The sequence below is a fragment of the Salvelinus sp. IW2-2015 genome, linkage group LG32 (genome assembly GCF_002910315.2).
Source record: "Salvelinus sp. IW2-2015 linkage group LG32, ASM291031v2, whole genome shotgun sequence".
NCBI lineage: Eukaryota > Metazoa > Chordata > Actinopteri > Salmoniformes > Salmonidae > Salvelinus > Salvelinus sp. IW2-2015.
In genome coordinates this window covers 7410872-7418039 of record NC_036871.1, presented here as the reverse complement: position 1 = coordinate 7418039, position 7168 = coordinate 7410872, and positions in this window count along the sequence as shown.

Genomic DNA, 7168 nt, shown 5'->3' with positions numbered 1-7168 from the left:
ACATTGGTGCGGCTGGCTTCCGGGTTGGAGGCGCGCTGTGTTAAGAAGCAGTGCGGCTTGGTTGGGTTGTGCTTCGGAGGACGCATGACTTTCGACCTTCGTCTCTCCCGAGCCCGTACGGGAGTTGTAGCGATGAGACAAGATAGTAATTACTAGCGATTGGATACCACGAAAATTYGGGAGAAAAGGGGGTAAAAAATAAATAAATAAATAAATAAAGAGAATGTGGATGTGGGAGGATGAAGGTGTGTGTGTGAGTATGCGTGAGTGAGTATGCGTGAGTGAGTATGCCTGTATGTTGGCTTCAACAGATGCCCTTTTTGTGCAGAAATGTAGAAATGTCAGTCTCCATGAATGCATCATTCTCAGAAGAAAACCCCTGTCACGTGATGTAGTAGTTCCCATGCAGTGAATGCATCCAAGGGGAGAGCCCGAGCTTCTTTCTTTTCTTTCCAAAACACTTGAGCGTGCTGTCTCTGATCAACTCTCTCATTATCTCTCTCAGAACGATTTTCTTGACCCTAACCAGTCAGGTTTCAAGACGGGTCACTCAACCAAGACTGCTCTGTGTCACGGAGGCTCTCCACACTGCCAAAGCTGACTCTCTCTCCTCTGTTCTCATCCTCCTAGATCTATTCGCTGCCTTCAACACCGTGAAACCATCAGATGCTCCTCTCCACCCTCTCAGGGCTGGGCGTCTCAGGCTCTGCACACTCTTTGATTTGTTGCCCTCCCAGAATGCAAAGAACCTGGCGTGACCCTGGACAACACCCTGACATTCTCTGCAAACATCAAAGCAGTGACTCGCTCCTGCAGGTTCATGCTCTACAACATCCGAAGCGTATGACCCTCCCTCACACAGGAAGAGGCACAAGTCCTAATCCAGGCATTTGTCATCTCCCATCTGGACAACTGTAACTCTCTGTTGGTTGGGCTCCCCGCTTGTGCCATCAAACCCCTGAAACTTATCCAGAACGCTGCAGCCCGCCTGGTGTTCTCCAATGTCACTCCACTCCGCCGCACACTCCYCTGGCTAAGCTCGCATCCACTCCAAGACCATGGTGCTTGCCTACGCAGCTGCAAGAGAAACTGCACCTCCCTACCTTCAGGCTATGCTCAAACCCTACACCTAAACCCAACCACTCCGTTCTGCCTCCTCTGGTCTCTTGGCCCTCCTACCCCTACGAGAGGGCATCTCCTACTCAACCCAGTCCAAGCTCTTCTCTGTCCTGGCGCACCAATGGTGGAACCAGCTTCCCCCTGAAACTAGGACAGCAGAGTCCCTGCCCATCTTTCTAAAGCACCTTTTCAGCACCTTTTCCTACCTCTTCAAAGAGTATTTTAAATAATCCCCCTCCTCACCTCCACCCGCCCCCATTATAAATGTAGAGGTACACTTTATATGCAAAAGTAAGTGGATTTGTAACGGCTTTCTTCTGTGGACGAAGGATCGGACCAAAGCGCAGCGTGGTTAGTGTTCATCATGTTTTAATTAAGACAATAAACGTGAACACTACAAAATACAAAAACAACAAAATGTGAAAAAAACGAAACAGTTCTGTCTGTTGCAGACACACGAAGACATGAAGACAACCACCCACAAAACCCAACACAAAACAGGCTACCTAAATATGGTTCCCAATCAYAGACAATGACTAACACCTGCCTCTGATTCAGAACCATATCAGGCCAAACATAGAAACAGGAAAACTAGACACACAACATAGAATGCCCACTCAGCTCACGTCCTGACCAACACTAAAACAAAGAAAACACAAAAGAACTATGGTCAGAACGTGACAGGATTCGGCTATTTCAACCACACCCGTTACTGACAGGTGTATAAAATCGAGCACACAGCCATGCAATCTCCATAGACAAACATTGCCAGTAGAATGGCCTTACTGAAGAGCTCGGTGACTTTCAATGTGGCAGCGTCATAGGATGCCAACATTCCAACAAGTCAGTTAGTCAAATTTCTGCCCTGCTAGAGCTGCCACGGTCAACTGTAAGTGCTGTTATTGCGAAGTGGAAATATCTAGGAGCAACAACGGCACAGCCGCAAAGTGGTAGTCCACACAAGCTCACAGAACAGGACCTCTGAGTGCTGAAGCACGTAGCTRGTAAAAATCGTCTGTCCTCAGTTGCAACACTCACTAAGAGTGTTGCACAAGAACTGTTCGTCAGGAACTGTTCATTGGGAGCTTCATGAAATGGGTTTCCATGGCCAAGCAGCGGCACACAAGCCTAAGATCACCATGTGCAATGCCAAGCGTAGGCTGGAGTGGTGTAAAGATCACCGCCATTGGATTCTGGAGCAGTGGAAACGTGTTCTCTGGCAGTCCGACGGACGAATCTGGGTTTGGTGGATGCCYGGAGAACGCRGCCTGCCTCAATGCATAGTAAAGTTTGGTGAAGGAGGAATAACGGTCTGGGGCTGTTTTCCATGGTTCGGGCTAGGCCCCTTAGTTTCAGTGAAGGGAAATTTTAATGCTACATACAGAAAATGGTTTGTCGAGATCAGTGTGGAAGAAATTGACTGGCCTGCACAGAGCCCTGACCTCAACCCCATCGAACACCTTTGGGATTAATTGGAACGCCGACTGCGAGCCAGGCCTAATCGGCCAACATCAGTGCCTGACCTCGCTAATGCTCTTGTGGTTGAATGGAAGCAAGTCCCCACAGCAATGTTCCAACAGCAAGTGGAAAGCCTTCCCAGAAGAGTGAAGGCTGTTATAGCAGCAAAGAGGGGACCAACTCCATATTAATGCCAATGATTTTGGAATGAGATGTTCAACGATCATGAGTCCACATACCTTTGGTCATGTAATGTATGTGGGTATAACTAATGGTGGCTACCAATAGTGGCTAATTTCTGACATGATACYAATGATAAAAAAATACAGTGATACAATACAATCCCCTTCTCCAAGCGGATTACTCATTTATCTAGCTCTTATCAATAGCTCTTATCAATTAGTAAATTACAGTGCATGGAGAATGGTGTTATTCCAGAAAAAAGAAAGTAGATGTTCCACTTGGAATTGACAGGCTGCTCGACCTTATTCATCCTGCTCTTCTCATGCTTAAGTTCAAGGTCAGAATACGAATAGGGAGAAAGGTGCATCAAAAGAGAACTACGTTCCATTTACGCACGCTTAACTCAGGTCGGAATCGGCCCCCATATTGAATAGGCAGAAAGCTCCAGGTGAAAATCACGCATGCATGATAGGTGCTATGTACGTACAGTAGGTGCTATACAAATAAAATAATACGTGTCAATTACTGTCACTTCAGAATGGTCAATATTTACTCTGTAAAATCTGTGTTTGTCTATCTGTGTTCCCCGAGTTAATCTGGGAACACAGGCTACCTCCGGCCTAAAATGGCACAAATCATCTCCATTCAGATATTTCAGCCATGGATCGGTTGTCCTGTCTGTGTGGTGGTGTGTGTGGTGTGTGTGTGTGTGTGTGTGTGTGTGTGTGGTGTGTTGTGTGTGTTGTGTGTGTGTGTGTGTTGTGTGTTGTGGTGTGTGTGTGTGTGTGTGTGTGTGTGTTGTGTTGTGTGTGTGTTGTGTTGTGTTGTGTGTGTTGTGTGTGTGTGTTGTGGTTGTGTGTGTGTGGTGTGTGTGTGTGTGGTGTGTGGTGGTGTGTGTGTTGTGTGGTGTGTGTGTGTGTGTGTGTGTGTGTGTGTGTGGTGTGTGTGTGTGTTGTGTGTGTGTGTGGTGTGTGTGGTGTGTGTGTGTGTGTGTGTGTTGTGTGTGTGTGTGTGTGTGTGTGTGTTGTGTGTTGTGTTGTGTTGGTGTGTGTGTGTGTGTGTGTGTGTGTGTGTGTTGTGTGTGTGTGTGTGTGTGTGTGTGTGTGGGTGTTGTGTTGTGTGTGTGTGTGTGTGTGTGTGTGTGTGTGTGTGTGTGTGTGTGTGTGTGTGTGGTGTGTGTGTGTGTGTGTGTGTGTGTGTGTGTGTGTGTGTGTGTGTGTGTGTGTGTGTGTGTGTGTGTGTGTGGTGTGTGTGTGTGTGTGTGTGTGTGTGTGTGTGTGTGTGTGTGTGTGTGTGTGTGTGTGTGTGTGTGTGTGTGTGTGTGTGTGTGTGTGTGTGTGTGTGTGTGTGTGTGTGTGTGTGTGTGTGTGTGTGTGTGTGTGTGGTGTGTGTGTGTGTGTGTGGTGTGTGTGTGTGTACATCAGCTTCTAGCCAGAGGTGATGTTCCCTGTCTCTCACTATCCCAGAATGACAGTGTGGTGTGTGTGTGTGCACAGAAGCATGTGTATTGTTCCATCCCCATAGGGATGTTCTCTTCTATGTCCTGACTCTCTGTCGATTGGGGACAGGAAGCCCTTAGGAAACCACAAATGTCAAATTGGTGCCATAACCTTAGAGAATGAGTGTACTGAAATGACACAACCAACTATCTAGTAGTGCACACTGCACACTGCCATTGTACAAAAGGCTGTTATTAGATCAATCTAGCCTGGCTTTGAGCCATTGATTGATGGATAGAATGTTTATATTGCAGCTATATGTTTTTTAGTATGGGCATCAAACAGATGCCTTCAGAAAGTATTCACACCCCTTTGTCACGCCCGACCTTAGAGATCCTTTTTATGTATCTATTATGGTTTGGTCAGGGCGTGAGTTGGGGTGGGCATTCTATGTTTTGTGWTCTATGTTTTTTATTTCTGTGTGTTTGGCCGGGTGTGGTTCTCAATCAGAGGCAGCTGTCTATCGTTGTCTCTGATTGAGAACCATACTTAGGTATCCTGTTCCCACTTGTGTTTGTGGGTAGTTGTTTTCTGTCTTTGTGTCTGTACCAGACAGAACTGTTTCGTGTTGTTCGATTTTCGTTTACCACTTTGTTATTTTTGTCATAGTGTTCACTTCTCATTAAAAGGCATGAACACTTCCCACGCTGCGTTTTGGTCTCCTCCCTTAGACGATCGTTACACCCTTGACGTTTTCCACATTTGTTGCATTACAGCCTGAATTTTAAATTGATTCAATTTGAATTTTGTGTCACTGGCCTACATACAATACCCCATAATGTCAAAGTGGAATTATGTTTTTAGAAATTTGTACAAATTATTAAAAATTTGAAAAGCTGAAATGTCTGGAGTCAATAAGTATTCAACCCCTTATGGTAAGCCTAAATACATTCAGGATTACAATTTTGCTTAACAAGTCATATAATAAGTTGCATGGACTCACTCTGTGTGCAATAATAGTATTTAACAAGATGACTACCTTATCTCTGTACCCCGCACATACAATGAATTATCTGAAAGGTCCCTCAGATTCAACCACAAAGACCAGGGAGGTTTTCTAATGCCTCACAAATTGGTAGATGGGTAAAATAAAAAATAAAGAGCAGACATTGAATATCCCTTTGAGCATAGTGAAGTTATTAATTACCCTTTGAATGGTGCATCAACATACCCAGTCACTACAAAGATACAGGCGTCCGTCCTAACTCGGTTGCCGGAGAGGAAAGAAACCGCTCAGGGATTTCACGATGAGCCGATTGGTGACTTTTAAACAGTTAGAGTTTAATGGATGTGATACGAGAAAACTGAGGATGGATCAACAACATTGTAGTTACTCCACAATGCTAACCTAAAAGTAAAAAGAAGGAACCCTGTACAGAATACAAATATTACAAAAAAGCATCCTGTTTGCAAAAAGGACTAAAGTAAAACTGCAAAAAATGTGTCCCGAATACAAAGCGTTATGTTTGGTGCATATCCCACACAACACATCACTGAGTACCACTCTTTATATTTTCAAGCATGGTAGTGGTTGCATCACGTTAGGAGTATTGCTTGTCTTGCATCATCTTATGGGTATGTTTGTCATCGGCAAGGACTAGGGAGTTTTTTAGGATAAAAAGAAACGGAATAGAGCTAAGCACAGGCAAAATCCTAGATGAAAACCTGGTTCAGTCTTATTTCCAGCAGACACTTGGAGAGAAATTCATTTTTCAGCAGGACAATAACCTCAAACACAAGGCCAAATATACACTGGAGTTGCTTACCAAGACGACATTGAGTGTTCCTGAGTGGCCTAGGTACAGTTTGACTTAAATCGGCTTGAAAACCATCTAGCAATGATCAACAACCAACATGACAGAGCTTGAATCATTTTTTAAATAATAATGTGCAAATATTGTACAATCCAGGTGTGTAAAGCTCTTAGAGATTTACCCAGAAAGACTCACAGCTGTGATCGCTGAGATTAAAGAGGAGTAAAGTACACACACCTGCAGAACACACATGTGCAAGTGCACAGACACACACACACAGAGGCATCATGCCCATAGGGGGCACAAGGGCACGTGCGCCCTCAGATTTGTCTTGTTAAAAAAAAAAAAAAAAGATGTTCAATGAATTAGTAAACTTCCATTTTAAGCCCGTGTTTTATCATAATTATTTATAAATAGATCTGTCAGCGTTATTTTGAGAGAGGGCACACTGACTGGACCCGGCAAGGAGTAGCCTGGGTGGCYAGGACCGGGGCCTAGCTCCACGTGCATGTAAGGGCCTCCACCACCACATGCTCCTACCACTGGTGCAGGCTACTGGGGTTGGCRGGCCCATCCCTAGCCCCATTGACGTCAGTCACCCACACACCACAATACCTCTGTCGGGAGTTTTAAAACAAACTTCGCCTCCTGTCGTCAAGGCAACACGGACCCCGGCAACAGACCACCATGGAAAAAGCTGGCCGTTTGTGGCCATGTGTACGGTAAACAGTCAGGTTTCTCTGAAACTGCAGGAAAGAGGAAAAGGGTTCGGGTTTCCTGCTATCGTCTTAAGATGCAGCTCATACATCCTGCTGAGATAGGGAAAACAGACTAGACTGAATATACTTTTTCTATTTAGATATTACTACTACAGTACCTGTAATATTGTTTATTGATGTCACAATTGTAGTAGAATCGAGGAGTTGGTACCATGGCTACAGTACATAGGAATAGTTATTGTAGAAGTGATAGTGACAAGCAGGGTATACATACAATTACGACTGAATAAAAAGTCAAGAAATGTACAGGAACAGTAGAGGAAGTTGTCACACGACGGTGTTGATAATAGAAGTGATCGTGCCAACATGAAAATGGTCAACTGTTCAGTGTACGTCCTCGACTTCTTTACCACGTACGCCTAATCCCTATCTCTAC